The 17,169-nt window shown below is 43.5% G+C and overlaps 2 non-coding genes across 2 annotated transcripts; both read left to right on the top strand.

Moving 5' to 3' along the window:
• Nucleotides 1–3,763: 3,763 nt before the first annotated feature.
• On the top strand, nt 3,764–3,836 carry trnar-ccu (transfer RNA arginine (anticodon CCU)). Its single transcript has one exon. It is a non-coding gene; the product is annotated as a tRNA-Arg (tRNA).
• Nucleotides 3,837–6,192: 2,356 nt separating this feature from the next.
• Nucleotides 6,193–6,275, top strand: trnal-uag (transfer RNA leucine (anticodon UAG)). Its single transcript has one exon. It is a non-coding gene; the product is annotated as a tRNA-Leu (tRNA).
• Nucleotides 6,276–17,169: the final 10,894 nt, after the last annotated feature.

The following is a 17,169-nucleotide window of genomic DNA, read 5'->3' as shown; positions in this document are numbered from 1 at the left end:
ACTATCGAGTAGAGGGAGGTCAATGAACCCCATGAAGAGCAGGTGGGAAGTAAATGGCTGGTCAGCACACCACATTTAACTGTCACTATGGCTTGTGACAGGCATGATACAGCTACCACAATGCAGCTACCTAATCAAAACAGTTTCTTGTAAGTTCCAGAGGAGGCCATAGTACAGCATGGTGACTTAACACTGTACGGTCTGGAACCAGACAATATAAGACCAAACTTGAGGTCATGGATGCCTTCAGGTGCCACACTATTGAATTGGATAGAAATCCAAGAAACAGTAAGCCCTGAAGAGGTACAGGTAGTTGAGTTTGCTTTAATGGAACAAACCTCCAAACCACCCTGGCAGGTGCCCAACACAGGTGTTGTGGTTCATCAGGGGGGCTGGGAACAGGAACTGTTGTTATTGTAACACTGCTGCTGGGTAGCTGGATCATGACTGACAGTGTACTCTGAATGCTGTACTCTCACATCAAGATGTACTCTGGGTAGCATGAATGAGTCAAAGGTAGCATGTCAAAAGAAAGGAATTGACTTCTCCCCAAATATCTGCCTACAGAGGTATCAGATACTGACAGTGAACTTCCTGATGTGTAATGCCTAGACTGAGGTGATGTCTCCTACCGTGTTTATACATACTCCAGATGTTATTCATCATGTTTGTTCCCAATGCTGGTTCCGGTATGAATTCTCGAGGAGTAATGTGGACATTTAAGTTTAATGTTCTAATGACAAGGGACATCACTTAACTCTGTTTTGTTTTGAAGGCAACAACGCCTCAGGACCTCGTGACCTTCAAAAAGGGGGGATGTGTAGCGGCAATGCTTGTTAATAAGACAGAATTAAGTGTTGCGGTGCTTTCCCAAATGAGGCCCCATCTCTCTCTTTAGTGGCTGCACCACAGAGAAGCTTTTCATGCAGGCTGATTTAAAGATGTTTTCTTTTGATAAGGGACAGCTCCCAAAGGGGGATGCACTTAGCTAAGCCTGGCTATCATGATCAATGGTCATCCATTAGCGCCTATCTGTCTAGGGAGTGCCAGATGGACATCTGGACTGCATTCCTAAGTGTCAGGAGTAAGTGACTCATATCTCACCTTGATCAACCAATCAGGGACTGGTAGGGCAGAGTAACCCACGTGGGACTCTGATGCCCATGGAACTTTCAGCCAATGAATGAGCTGAAGTTCCTCCAGGTAAAAACAGGCAACACAGAGCTCCAGGAGAATTCTGTGAACTTTTTCGGACAATTCTAAAGGGAATTCAAAGGAGAATTCCAGGGCAGGACAGCCCAGGAGCAGAAGGCTCCCAAGGGCAGGACATTCTCGCAGCGCACCTCCTGACCATCCTGAGACTCAGCCCGGACAACCACGGAACGGCCAGTGTGTCCGAGTGCCAGAACTTTCCTCTGTTCTAAGAGTCTAGAGCGGAGGTTGCCAGAGAGTAACCAGAGGATCCACCCGAGGTTAGCATCAGCAGCAAGCCTCGTGAACAGATCGGAACTGTGGACAGCTGAATCGGTATTCAGAACTGGCGCTTCATCAGGAACGAACCGGTCCTCTTCCTGACCTGCTGGGACCCACAGTAACTTTTCTCCTGAGCACAACTTCGCTAGTTAAAGCCAACACTAACTAGCCGGTCTTCAGAGAGCATCAGCAGCGCACCGTCGCAAGCCGCACAGCACAGCCTGGCACGGAGCCAGAGAGCGCGGATTGGACAGCAACAGCCTGCAACTGTTTCTTTGTGCCTGCAGGAGATCTGAATCCCCAGAGATTGGATGAGTATTCAACTTCAATGCATTACAGCTCGAGAATTCAATTGTTATCCCAACCAGTTGATATCAATTTAATTCCTAAGAGTTATGTACTTGTTTTCAGTATCTAATGTAGAAGTTGTAACCAAGTTCACTTTATGAAACGGTCTAAATGAATGATATACTGAACGTATGTCCTCTTGATATATGTAACTCTTCGTAACTGACTGAATATATACCTTTTGTATTCTGATAACCCTCTCGATAAGATCTGTTAGGTTTATATGCATATTCTATGTATTAATAAATGTATCCTCGTGTATTAGTACCTGTGTGTGTGCGTTGTTTGAGTTATATCGCAAGGTTGGATTCTAAAGCCATTAAAAGAATCATTTTGGGATTTACTGCTACAATTAATAATTGTCCCCGTAAATGCCCAAACCCTACAGAACTGGTGCCTTCAGAGAGCACACTACACTAGGAAGACATATGGAGTCGGTTTTTTAAGCTTTATGAATTGGGTTTTCAAAGGCTGGGAGTAGGGCACAAGACATGCGAACGCATAGAGTCATTATCTGCTTCCAGGTGCGAAATGTCGTTTGTGGACACAGAATAGTATATGTCCAAGGCAGCAGGTCCAAGTGATTTAGCATTTTAAAAGTCGCGGGAAAAGCAAAACGGGCGCTTTTCCTTTGTTGCGCAGGCACACGACGACACCGTAGGCGCCAGGACTCGAAGCTTCGCGGGGTGATCTCGACGGCTTTCTAGTCCATCGCCGTAACCACTCGGCCACGGCTGCAGCGTACGCCACTGCTGCCGCCACTGCCTTCTTGATATAGTCTAACATAGAGTGCCGGGCGGCGGCAGAAACCTTTTTCAAAGTCGCTTTCCGTTTAACAACAAAAAAAAAACTTTCACAAAATGCATGCTAGCGGACAAACGCACTTCGGAGGACTTAACGGTGGCTTCCAGTTGGAATGATAAAGTCTCCCCGTCCGGTCAGGAAAAGGGAACTTTGTTAGACAGAAAGAAGGAAGTAATAATAACGGAGAATTGTGTGCAAGGATTTTAGAAGCTGCGCAGCCTTGCAGTTTCAATAGCCCTTTTATTCGTGTCAGATGCTGGAATTGCCTTTTTTTTATGCTCTTCCAAATGCGATGTCAACGAAAACAGAACAAAGCACAAAAAACCCTCAAGTCCTGCAGTTGCATAGAATGCCGATACGCGTCCAAGCAGTATTTGACTGCATCCTACCATTGCAACACGGGGCGTATATAGAAACGAAGCGCCCCACCTTCAGAGCAGTCTGCGCCACGAGAACGCCAACGGCTCCTCTGCTCTCCGGGGTGTGGTTGTGACCCCGTAACCTTCAGTGTTGGTGGCAGACAAATGGAGACTAACAGGTGACGTCCTAGGACATGACTACATTGTGTCGCTCAGTGGGGATGGGGACCTCTGCTTGGAAAAGAGTGCGAGGCCCTTTTAGAAAAACATTTTGTTAACAGGCATGTCGCCTCAGCCTAAACACCTATAGCTTGCAAAGCGCATGCTATTAGACAGGCACCTCTGCAAGACCTTAAGAGTCTCTTAAACTAGTGATGGTAAGGTGTTCCCAATGGGCGATGTTCGGCTTTCAAATCATCTCTCTGTGGACGCGCTCAGATGCAGCTGTTAAAGGCTTAGAAGCAGCTGACTGTTTCACCACCTATCTGATCACTTTCAGTCAGGGAGCTCAGAGGTGAAAAGCCTGTCTAAAAGACAATTCACCGTCGATCAGTTCAATGTGTTCCGTACCAGCTCGGCGCACCTGAGATCATCTTGGTTACCGTGTAGCTCAGATCAGTGAGAGCGTGTGTGTGTGTACCACCGTGATTGGATGCCAGACCTTCTCAGGTCACAGTAAACCTTCTGCTGCCTAACTTCCCTTATTTCGGGGATCCCTTTGAAAAAGCAAAGGAAAAATAAACTGGCTTTTCATCAGCGTGATCGACCCCACCCGGTGTGCCCCAGTGGCCTAATGGATAAGGCACTGGCCTCCTAAGCCAAGGATTGTGGGTTCGAGTCCCATCTGGGGTGCTCCTGTTCTCCTTTGAGTGTACGAATGTCCTTGTGATTTGCAAAGCTGCAACCCCACCTTACTCAGTGAGCGTCCCTGCTCTTCTCTCACATACAGTTGTGAAAAAAACTTTTGTAAACAGCTCTTCGGAATGATGTGGATTTCTGCATGAATGGCTCCTAACATGTGATCTAATCTTTATCTGAGTAATAATAATGAATAAAGATAGTCTGATTTAACAAACAACACACGCCCAACATTTGACATTGCTGTTTCTTTATTGAACAAATGGTTTAAACAATCAAGGTCATTGATGGAAAAAGTACGTGAACCCTTATATTAAGGAACTAGTGGAACCTCCTTTATCGACAAAAACCTCAACCCCAACTTTCTGTAGCGGCCGATCAGACCTGAGCAGCTTTTAGGAGGTATTTTGGCTGATTCCTCTATGCATAACTGTTTCAGTTCATGGATATTTTTGGGATGTCTTGCGCTGAACGGCCTGCTTCAGATCACGCCACAGCACTTCTATGGGACTGGGGTCAGGACTCTTACTTGGCCATCCCAAAATACGGAATTTCTTCTGTTTCAGCCACTCTGTTGTTGATGTACTCCTTTGTTTTTGTCATGTTGCATGAACCGGCGTCTTTTGGGTTTTAGATCACAGGCAGACACCCTGACATTCTGCTGTAGAATTTCCTGATACCACTTGGAATTCATCGGTCCCTCGATGATTGCAAGCCGTACAGCCTCCGCCATGCTTCCCAGTTGGGATGAGGTTTTGGAGTTGGTATGCAGTGTTTTGTTATCTCCAAACATAACGCTGTGCACATTTACCAACATGTTCAACTTTTGTCACATCTGTCCACAGAACATTGTTCCAGGAGTTGCTGTGGAACATCCATGTGGTCTTTAGCAAACTTGAGAGGGGCAGTGGTGGTTTTTTTTGGGGGGGAGAGCAGTGGTTTCCTCCGTGGTGACCTCCCATGATCACCACTCCTGTTCAGATTTCTTCTTATGGTGGACTCATGAACACAGACGTAAGACAAAGTCAACCACCTGTTCGCTAGATCCCATCCCCACTCAGCTAGTCAAAGATTCCCTCGAAGGACTGGCAGGACCTATATTTAGTATGATGAATGCATCCCTTGCGTCAGGCGTTGTACCTCATCAATTTAAGGTAGCGGTTGTTAGACCGCTCCTTAAGAAGTCAAATTTGGATCCCCAAGTTCTTAACAACTACAGGCCTGTCTCAAAGGTCCCATTTCAATCTAAAAGTCTTGAGAGAATAGTTGTGGCCCAACTTCAATCGTCTCTGGATTCAAATAATATACTTGAGAAATTTCAGTCTGGTTTCCGCCCAGGCCACAGCACTGAAACTGCATTAACAAGAGTCGTAAATGAAATTCTCTTAGCTACTGATGCGGGGAATGCAACAGTGCTTGTGCTTCTAGATCTTAGTGCTGCCTTTGACACGGTTGACCTCTCTGTTTTGTCACACAGGCTTGAGTTTGAGGTTGGCTTATCTGGAACCGTCCTTAAGTGGTTTACTTCATATTTAACTCATCGTTTTCGTTCTGTTCAAATATCTAATAATTGTACTGCTTCATCAACGTCACCAGTTCAATTTGGTGATCAGTGCCGGGACCAATATTGCTCTCTCTCTCTACATGCTGCTGCTAGGTAGGATAACACGAAAACATAATTTGAACTTTCATTCATATGCTGATGACACTCAAATATACATTTCATTTACACCAAACGACAACTCTTCTATTATCACTTTAGTTAAATGCATTAATGAAGGAAAGACTTGGATGTGTGAAAACTTTTTGTTACTCAACTCCGATAAAACTGAGGAGCTGTTGATTGGAGGCAACAATACTGATAGGACTACTATAACTTCAGCACTTAACTCAGAGGATTTAAACATTTGCCTCAAAGAGTCAGCACGTAACCTAGGCGTCATATTAGACACAAGGCTCTTAACAACTTGCATTGTTAAGTGCCTTTAGACAACCTTGTTGTGAAAGGCGCTATATAGAAATACATTGAATTGAATTGACAATGTAAAATGTTGTGTGTGTTGTTTGTTAAATAAGACTGTCTTTATTTATCATTATGCCTCAGATGAAGACCAGATCATATTTTAAGAGCCATTCATGTAGAAATCCAGATCATTCCAAAGGGTTCACAAACTTTTTCTCGCAAGCTTGCAACATTCACTCCACAAAGAAAACGGGTCATGAAAGCCGACAGATTTTTCAAAGATTTCAGTACTGATGTCACTCCATGTAACTTTAATGACAGTGCGATGATCAAGGAATGCAGTGGTATCGCGGTGGCTCAGGGGACCGGTTGGGGCTGGCAGCACACGTCAGCATGGCCGAGTGGTCTAAGGCACTGCATTTAGGTCGCAGTCTCCCCTAGAGGCGTGGGTTCAAATCCCACTCCTGACAAAGGGCTCAATTGGTCTTCCTTTCTTTGAGCTTTTTCGAAACAAATCAACACTAATCAAACAGACTGGCAGGTTTTCGACAAGCATCGAGGAGTGGACAGGATGCCCCTTTGGAATAGGGCTCAGAAAATGACGGAGAAGGGAAATTCCGTAAGATCCCACACATTGGAATCTGATTGGACAAAAGCTACGTCGTCTCCCGCGTGACAGGCGGGGATACTCACCACTATACTAACATGGAGCACTGGTGTGCCGCGTGGATGTATTTCCTCTTACGGCCACTACTGTTTTCGGGTTTCGGCTTTTATTTGCATTCCTTCCAGAGGAGCGCGTAAAAATGAGTGTTTATCTGTGCCATCCTCACTCCTCCTCTGCTCCTCCTCGTGCACTAGGAAGACCTATGGAGTCGGTTCTTTCAGCTTTATGAATTGGGTTTTCAAAGGCTGGGAGTAGGGCACAAGAGATGCGAACGCGTAGAGTCATTATCTGCTTCCAGGTGCGAAATTTTAATGTCAAGATCTTTTACCGCTTGGGATAGCTCTCTAATGGCTTTCCCTTGCTCTGCTACCATTTTCAGGACATCCTCCAGCATGACTGACTTTGTTTCCTCAGCGTTAACCAAAGTACATTGTGCCCCCTCTGCAAACTTATCAAGCCGCTTGCTTGTAGTTTTAGAGGCCTTTACATTCACCGAGCTCTCCTCCATACTCCACATATATGCTTCCTCACGCACTTCTATCAGGGTACATTCTGGTTTGTCCCTCACATATTTCCGGAGCTCCCTCCTACAGATGCAGCCATTCAAAATGCGCGGGCGATACCGCATTATTTTGCGGTACGCTGTACGCAGTCTACCGCAAGCTACCGGTAAATACCGCGAGTTACTGTAAATTCTCCTATAATACGACAAGCAAAATAATAGTATCCGGAATTTCCGCAAGGTGGAGCTAATAAAGCTCAACCTCTCATGTTTGAGCTGTGGCCATCAAAGTCTTTAACGAAGATATTACTAATAGTATTAATAATGAATGACCTTGGACAAGCTGTAAGTGTAAACTCAAAGTATTGCCCTGGTCAACATTCTTTTTTTCATTGACCGTCTTTGTAAAAGTAACACCACAGCATTTCGCAATCACGCATTTGTTTCCAATCATGCAAAGTACAGTCATTTTTGAGAATCGATTCACCATGCCTTTCACATGCTCATAAAAGAGATTGATTTAGGAACATAAACATATTACCGTATGAAAACTGTACTGTATACAGTATGTATATGTATATTTAATGTCTTAACTGTGCCCGTTTAAGTATTGAATATTCATATCTAATTTTACCACTGAAGGGAAATCTTAGTAGCTGAGCATAAAAAGAATAGGAGCATACTGCAACGCGTGTGAAGGCCATAAACGATATTAATTTTGGAACATAAACATAGAGTATATGGCTGGTCTCGGTACTTTAAAGAAAACATACACGAAACATGGTTTCATTATGACCAGAATCGGTCTTGAGATATTTTTAACTTGATTTACAGTATTTGAGAGGTATGTCTTAACACCGATACTACAGTGCTTAAGTACTGCTCACGTATATGTTTCTAGGTTTATATTGTAACGCTTACGGCCGACAGGCACTGTGTAAGAGCCGGCGTACCAGAGCAGGTGACGTCACCGCCCTTCCCTGTGATAGCAGGACCACAGCTACTGGGCTGTAGAGAGATTTCTCTTTAGCTCACGGGGCTAGGTCGCTGCAGAAAGACGCGGAAGTCCCGGGTTCGAGCCCGGGACAGTGTGGGGCCGACCTGATGCGGCAAGGGCGCCCGCCTGAGCCCCCGTTGCGTTACATTGGTGTCAGAAGCTGGGTGGGATAGCCCTTCGCCGGGGATGGCGATTTAAGCGGGGGAGAGTGTAACGCTTACGGCCGACAGGCACTGTGTTAGAGCTGGCGTACCAGAGCAGGTGATGTCACCGCCCTTCCCTGTGATCGCAAGACCACAGCTACTGGGCTGTAGAGAGATCTCTCTTTAGCTCACGGGGCTAGGTCGCTGCAGAGAGACGCGGACAGTGTGGGGCCGACCTGATGCGGCAAGGGCGCCCCCCTGAGCCCCCGTTGCGTTACAATATTATGCATTTCATACGGTCAAATTACTTTTGAGCAACTAATAAGAAGCGCGAAACGGTATGTGTTTTAGTTTCGTTTTGTGCTGGGACCCGTGGATTGATTAGAGATATCAAGTACATACAAGTCATTTTTTAAATGTTGTAGTTCGTCTTGAAAAAATGTTACGAGTACATCATCTATCAACAATTACACAGGTTCTGTTTCCATATTGCGGATTTTGGTTACGTAATATTATTTTCTAGATTTCACGTTGTGAATATATGATTTGGGCAAACAGAGCCGCAAAGAAGTACATTATGGGTTGTTGTTGTTTTTTTTGCAGTTTTATCTAGAACAAGCGATGCTTAAACCTTTGTCTGATTCTTGTGAAACTATCCACACGACAGTTACAGTACCTAGGAGTTGACTTCAGTGATGTTACTGATGGGATGTTTCTAAAAATCCATCCTCTGTAAAACGTCTTCTCTAGTTGTCCTGCATATGTATTCGCTAATGAAGCTGTGTGTTCTGAGCCTGGATCTCTACATTTCTGTATGAACCAGCTTAGAGGGCTAAAGACAGCTTGTGTTTAAATTGAGTGTAAGGCAATTTATGCTTCTAAAGTCATGGTCAGCATTTATTATTATACTGTGCTGTAAACTTGTTCTGTGCCAAGTCACATTATTTTATAGCGTTTTTATAGCGTTATCAAATCCGGTGGCGCTGTGTGTTAGTTTCCTGACTCCTGTAGTGTTTCATAGCCGTTCAGGGATGCCAAATATGTAATCATAGTGGCTCTCTGAAGGCACCAGTTCTGTAGGGTTTGGGCATTTACTGAGACAATTATCAATTGTAGCAGTAAATCACAAAGTTGATTCTTTTGATGGCTTTAGAATCCAACCATGCGACATAACTCAAACAACGCACACACACAGGTACTAATACACGAGGATACATTTATTAATACATAGAATATGCATGTAAACCTAACAGATCTTATCGAGAGGGTTATCAGAATACAAAGGTATATATTCAATCAGTTACAAAGAGTTACATATATCAAGAGGACATACGTTCAGTATATCATTCATTAAGACCGTTTCATAAATGAACTTGGTTATAACTTCTACATTAGATACTCAAAACAAGTACATAACTCTTTGCGATGTCCTGCACTGGCAGGCGGGTGACTTGACCATCCAGCTCCAGTCTGGCTGAACCACTGTTGGTCAGAGACTGACAGACTGAGCTGGTGGCTGTAAGAAAACCGGCTCGGCTTTCATTCCCTGTCCCTTCTGGGGGACTGGGTGTGTTGGCAACCCTGCCGCTGAGGCAGGAACAATCAGGTCAGTCTCACTCACTACCTGGTAGTTGTGAGAAATAATGTTACCTGACTGCAGGTTCCCTGGGTCACAGCAGAGGGAATCGGCATCTGGGATCAGGTGTGTCCACAGCGCAGTAGTCTCAGCGTCCAGCTGGACCTCCTGTCTAACCTGTGAATGTTGCACCAGGGGCACCTGGCGGTGGCCCTGCGACAGCTGCTCAAGCAGATCCTCACTGATAGAGGACCTCTCAGGGCTAAGGGCGAGGGCTACATCACCAACCTGCTCTCCTGCCTTCTGGATCCCTTCCACCACTGCGGGGTGGTGGTCCTGACCCCTCTTGGGTGCCAGGGTGCACAGGGAAAGCTCTTTTTCATCGCCAGGTGGGGAGATCTGCTCCTCTTTAGGGATGTAAAAGGGGTGTGCTTTACCTGGTGGATCAGGCGGCTGCTTGGAGCACCGCTCCTGTGGCATGGAGGCTGTTGTGACCTCAGCCGGGACACGACTTCCCTGTATATCCGGGGAACAAGAAAATATTTTTATTTCTTGTCCAGAGGGAACAGAAGGAATCTCCACATAGGCTTCTGTGTTCGGTGGGCACTGTGTGAGCACAGTCTGCCTCTTGGCCCCCCTTTCCTTCTGTACAGAAGGCTTAGGAGCCTTGACCTGTTTCCACACTTTGCCTTTCTGGTGATCCACCAAAGGTTCCACTCTGAGTCGCATACCCTTTTCTTTTTCTACCCGTTTGAGCTTGCCGTGTGACATCAAACACCTTTCAACCTCAGTGTCAATCAGTGTCTCACTGGGTAAGACATCTCCCATGGCAGCCTTGAGGTAAAAGCTTCCTGCTTTTCCTCTGTGTTTTACTGCCTGCTCTGTGACTTCAGGGGTGGAGTCAGCACTCGCTTGGGAGTGGCTGACCTCATCCAGGCAGGAACCCTTCCGCTCAATCAGATAGACTGAGGGAGGGAGAGGGGGCGGGTCTCCGCCTCCTCCAGTGGAGAGTATCAGCTCATTCACGCTTCCGGCAGCCTTGGGGAGCGGTTGTCCCTGTCCTAATAAAACTTGTTCAAGCCTGGCCAGGCGGGCGGCTACTGAATCCTTTTGTTCAGCTTTATCTAGCCCTTTCCCTCCCCCGGTGTTCTCATGGCACTTAGGACGCTGGGTGCGGTCCTGTGTGCCTGCTTTGGAACGGGGCTTAGCCAGCTCAGGAGCCTGTGCTCCTTCGAGCAGGAGGGAGTTAACCCTGCTGGCTCTGACGGCGAACACAGTCGCTTTAACAGCTTTTTGCTCAGAGCGACTTTGGACATCATACTCCCAGGCTTTCTGCACGAATCTCTTAATATCACTCATTTTCATGGTCTGTGCATCTGTATGCATTAAGATCATCTTTCTGACTGATGGGTGGAGATTCGCAATGAATAAACCCTTGAAATGTATGTTCTCTTCGCAACCCTCATCATTTCGCCCTGCAAAATAAGTTCGTCTAAGTCTCTCGTAATATTCGCGAGGGGACTCTGCTCTCTCGTGCTTAATGTTAAGGGCGGCGGCTATCGCGGCAGTCGGGTCAATAAACGCACTGTATTCTTCGATAAGTGCTTGACACAGCTCCTCAAAATCATTACAGACTTCTTTCATCTGCCTAGCCATCCACTCATGTACAGCTCTGCTGGTAGTTTTCCTAACCAGAAACACTTTCTCCTGTTCTGTGGCGTTTGGCAGGTACTGCAGGTTATACCTGAGGTCTTGAATATAACTCTCGATATTATTCTCTGACACTGCGGGGTCAAATCTCTCTATGTCCTTCGCTAGCTCTCTCAGAGAATGGAGATTTATTCTTCTAGCTTCTCCGCTGACGGAGATATGGAAGAGATCGTGGTCAGACTTGTCGCTGCTAGAGAGAGTGCTTAATAGCGACTCGAATTCAGACCTTTTAGCAACCATCGTTAAACTTAAAGAGTATTACTTTTAAGCACGAAATCACAGTTTTACCACAGAAAACCACAAGATCAAGTATGCAATCAACCCTGTAGATCGCAAAAGATCACAAAACACTCAAGCACTGCTTAAAGAGCAAGGGGAACTTTTTTTTTCTTTCGGCTTTCAGCACACTGTATTATCGTGTATGAAACCCGCGGCGTTTTATATGAATTATTCCGCTTGGTTGATTCATTTCAGTCTTGCCACGCCGGTCCAGGGACGCCATAAATGTAGTGTTTCATAGCCGTTCAGGGACGCCAAATATGTAATCATAGTGGCTCTCTGAAGGCACCAGTTCTGTAGGGTTTGGGCATTTACTGAGACAATTATCAATTGTAGCAGTAAATCACAAAGTTGATTCTTTTGATGGCTTTAGAATCCAACCATGCGACATAACTCAAACAACGCACACACACAGGTACTAATACACGAGGATACATTTATTAATACATAGAATATGCATGTAAACCTAACAGATCTTATCGAGAGGGTTATCAGAATACAAAGGTATATATTCAATCAGTTACAAAGAGTTACATATATCAAGAGGACATACGTTCAGTATATCATTCATTAAGACCGTTTCATAAATGAACTTGGTTATAACTTCTACATTAGATACTCAAAACAAGTACATAACTCTTAGGAATTAAATTGATATCAACTGGTTGGGATAACAATTGAATTCTCGAGCTGTAATGCAAGTTGAATACTCATCCAATTTCTGGGGATTCAGATCTCCTGCGGGCACAAAGAAACAGTTGCAGGCTGTTGCTGTCCAATCCGCGCTCTCTGGCTGTGTGCCAGGCTGTGCTGTGCGGCTTGCGACGGTGCGCTGCTGATGCTCACTGTCCGGCTAGTTAGTGTTGGCTTTAACTAGCAAAGTTTGTGCACAGGAGAAAAGATGACTGTGGATCCCAGCAAGTCAGGAAGAGGACCGGTTCGTTCCTGATGAAGAGCTAGTTCTGAATAGTGATTCAGCTGTCCACAGTTCTGACCTGTTCACGAGGCCTGCTGCTGGTTACTCTCTGGCAACCTCCACTCTAGACTCTTAGAACAAAGGAAAGTTCTGGCACTCGGACACACTGGCTGTTCCGTGGTTGTCCGGGCTGAGTCTTGGGATGGTCAGGAGGCGCGCTGCGAGAATGTCCTGCCCTTGGGAGCCTTCTGCTCCTGGGCCGTCCTGCCCTGGAATTCTCCTTTGAATTCCCTTTAGAACAGTCCACAGAATCCTCTCCAGAATCTTACTGAATCTCTCAGGCTCTCTGTGTTGCCTGTTTTTACCTGGAGGAACTTCAGCTCATTCATTGGCTGAAAGTTCCATGGGCATCAGAGTCCCACGTGGGTTACTCGGCCCTACCAGTCCCTGATTGGTTGACCACGGTGAGATATGAGTCACTTACTCCTGACACTTAGGAATGCAGTCCAGATGTCCAACTGGCACTCCCTAGACAGATAGGCGCCAATGGATGACCATTGATCATGATAGCCAGACTTAGCTAAGTGCATCCCCCTTTGGGAGCTGTCCTAGGACCTTACAGATGCAGCCATTCAAAGTGCGCGGCACAGACACCGCGGTACAGATACCGCAGGTATGATGACACGGGATACCGCGGTGCGTGATTGGTTGACCGACCGGGGCACTCGTGGTCCGTTGGTCTGTCGTAGAAAGACTTACTGTAAACGTCTTTACTGTACCCGTTGTAGATATTGAATTTTACCACTGAAGGGAAATCTGAGTAGCTGAGCATAAAAAGAATAGGAGCATACTGTAACGCGTGTGAAGGCCATAAACGATATTAATTTTGGAACGTAAACATACAGTATATAGCTGGTCTTGGTACTTTAAAGAAAAAAATACACACCGGTATTCCATTTCTCCCTAAACATTGTAAGCTTCGAAGTCTTTAACTAACGTGATACCGGAGTCAACAAGCATACTTTTAGAATTTGATTAAAAGGGAATATAATATGGAATCGCGTATCTAAAGAATTTAATAACGGTATGATTATATCCGTGTACTGCGGCAGGGCTGTGTAGGGCTGTTTCGCCTGCCTGATCATGTGAGCTCTCTTGTAGCCTATTGGTCTAGGTGCGTGACTACCAACTGGCAGGTTGTGTGTTTGAATCCAGCTGGTGCTAGACTTTTCTTATAACAAACATTTCTTCGAAAAAATAGGTAAGCGATATTATGGACAATCAGTTGACTTTTATATTTCAAAATATCGCAACATGATCGATATTTGCGATATTTTGAACATATCTTCCCTTCTGACAGCGGTTCCAGCTTCTATTGTGTGTGTGTGTGCAACAGTAAATTTTTATAGAGAAATGGAGGCTGGACAGTATGCGTTACAATATAAACATTTATATTGATTTAAATCGTGTTCTGATTTAAATCGCAAACGCGTGTTTAATTATGTGTTTTTAATCATAATCAGGCTAATGCATTTCTACATTTTCTGTATGAACCAGCTTAGAGGTTCATACAGAAAGAGAGCTTGTGTTTAAATTGAGTGTAAGGTAATTTATGCTTCTAAAGTCATGGTCAGTATTATTGTACTGTGCTGTACTGTGTCACATTATTTTATAGCGTTTTTATTGCGTTATTAAATCCGGTGGCGCTGTGTTAGTTTCCTGACTCACATTATTTAAACTACCACATTGATCATTCATCTCTAAATAAACTTTATTTTATATAGCGTTTTAAGCGATTAGGTAATTAGATTGCTCATAAACCTAATCGCTTTTTCTACATAAATTGCTTTCAGATTGCTCTCTGAAAATGCTTTTCCTTTATTTTTAAAGTAGGCTCAGATTTCAACTATAGATCGTATTATTATAAACTTTCTTGGAAAAATGTATTTTATGTAAACCATGTTTGCTATTAATTCATTTAGGGCTAAAATACGTTCATTGTCTTCCAATCGAGTCGACATTGGAAGCCTGCCACACCCGGACTGTTAAACCAACGCATTAGCACGTCAAAGCCCATTGAGCCAGTATTGGCTTTAGTATCCCCCCCTTCTCCCCTCAATTCAATTCAATTCAAGGTGTTTTATTTGCATGACAGATGGGTACAAGCAGTGTTGGGTATGTATATTGTAACGCTTACGGCAGACAGGCACTGTGTAAGAGCCGGCGCACCAGAGCAGCGCACCGAGGGAGCGTCTGCATTTCTAACTTAGTTTTTAAAATTAGTCAAGCAATATGAAGCATCTCCTTTTACTTAGTGCCTGAGCATAAAAAGAATAGGAGCATACTGCAACGCGTGTGAAGGCCATAAACGATATTAATTTTGGAACATAAACATACAGTATATGGCTGGTCTTGGTACTTTAAAGAAAAAAATACACACCAGTATTCCATTTCTCCCTAAACATTTTAAGCATCGAAGTCTTTAACTAACACGATACCGGAGTCAACAAGCATACTTTTAGAATTTGATTAAAAGGGAATATAATATGGAATCGCGTATCTCAAGAAATTAATAACGATATAATTATATTCATGTTGCAAAAGAACTGCAACGGACATAAAAACTCCCTTGCTTTTAACAGAGCGTTCCATAATTTCTAACTACGAAAATGCCAGGTGAAAGGATTTGTAAACATATTTTGTTAAAGCAAGTCAGTTTTTTCCACAACACATAAAAGACATTTTTCCAAGAAAGTTTAGCCTTTGTCACTAATGAAACCACTAAATAAAGACATAAATATAGAAATCTTAAGATTTGTTCTATTTAATGTTGGTAGCAGGATGAACTGTCAGAGTGTATATTTTGTCGCAGAGTTGCTGCAAGATGTTAACAGTGAAAAAGGTATTTAGAAATGAGTTATTTCAAGATGAAAATTTTCAGAATAATTGCAAATCTAGCAGGATAGAGAAAGCACAGAAAACTGGCAGTTAGATTGATCAGATTAGTATGAAAAGTCATTTAGCAAAGGGAATGAGAAGAGTGACAAACTAGTATACTTTAGATCTTTTTTTCTAAACCAGGAACAATCTGATCATGTTTCCCTATAACAATAATAAAAAACTTTATTTGATATATCACCATTAAAGGTGGCATCTCAAAGCAATACAGTAGATGTAAAAACAGATAAAAGGACCACAGATTACAAAGTAAATGCATATAAGAAAGACAAGCAGTTAGAGGTGCTACCAAAATTAGAAAATGAAGCAGATACAGACACTAAGTCTTCTGAAAAGAAAGGTTCTGAGGTTAGATTTAAACTGGCCTTGGTGTGTGTGTGTTTGTGTCTGTCTGTCCTGTGATGGACTGGCGCTATGTCCAGGGAGTTACATTTTCTCTGTTCTGACCTGGAGTTACAGAGAAATTTAAATTCTAATAAGAGATATGTAATGAGGAAAGTCATACTAATCACTCATACAGTACCAGGATTTGCAATTACAATACAAATACTTTCTTTCTGTATGTGTTTATTTTGCAGTTTGAGTCTATGGCATTCCTTTGGGGGTCTATACTCCAAGGCATGACTTTTTTATGTATAAACATCAGTATTTACTGCTATTAATTACTGTACGATTTATAGTTGAAATCTGAGCCTAGATATAAAGTTAGATATAAAGTTAAAATCTCGACAAAGCAATGTAGGAAATACAGAGAAAATAAATCCTTTCTGACGTCTAAAATCAGTTTCGATCAAGGTCTCTAAAACGAACAAGAAAAAGAAGATTTTCGGAGGGCAATTACGCTGTGTTTATATAGAATAAGTGATTTATGAGCAATCTAATTTCTTGTTCGTTTAAAACAGTGAAATGTCAGCTGTAAAAGATCGCACCAGAAACAGCACTCTCTCTGCCTGTCATAGACGTTCAGGAAAGGCTGAATGAAGTCATGTCAAGTACAATAATTCGGAGATCAATAATAACAGTTGTAGGACAGTATATAAGGAGGATAAGGATTTTGAAGTTGACTCGAAATCTGATAGGTAACCAGTGCAAGGACTTGAAAACAGGTGTAATGCATCCCTGATAGGATTCTTGCTGTCATATTCTGAACATATTGAAGATTGCTCAGTGTGGATTTAATTTCCTCAGTGAACAGGATGTGCATTTATTAATTCTAGAAAAAAACTAGATTTCTCTAGTTCTTAGTTTCTCTAGTTCCCTTTAAAATAAACTATTATTCCACAATGCAGAGTATTACATGGCCAGTATTTACACATGATATTTGTGATTTAAAGAAATTAACACAAGCAGCTTTTGGAGATTTAAGTGTTGGCTGAGTTATTGCAGGATAAAAGACTAGAGATGTTGGCAAGAAGAAGATAGTTTGGGGAAAGCTGAGGAATACACTTATAACAAGAACACTTCCTAATGGGGTTAGGCATACTTTTGATGAAGATGATGAAGTTAACAGACTATATGTTTACATAGATACTGAAATAAGGATTGTATTTTAGATTATGTGTAGTTGCTGGCATTGAACTGTGTGTTGGATGCACATGAATTGAAGGAATGGGCAA

The sequence above is a fragment of the Atractosteus spatula genome (assembly GCF_055471065.1).
Source record: "Atractosteus spatula isolate fAtrSpa1 chromosome 16 unlocalized genomic scaffold, fAtrSpa1.hap1 SUPER_16_unloc_1, whole genome shotgun sequence".
Taxonomy (NCBI): domain Eukaryota; kingdom Metazoa; phylum Chordata; class Actinopteri; order Semionotiformes; family Lepisosteidae; genus Atractosteus; species Atractosteus spatula.
This window is presented reverse-complemented; position numbering and strand designations above follow the sequence as displayed.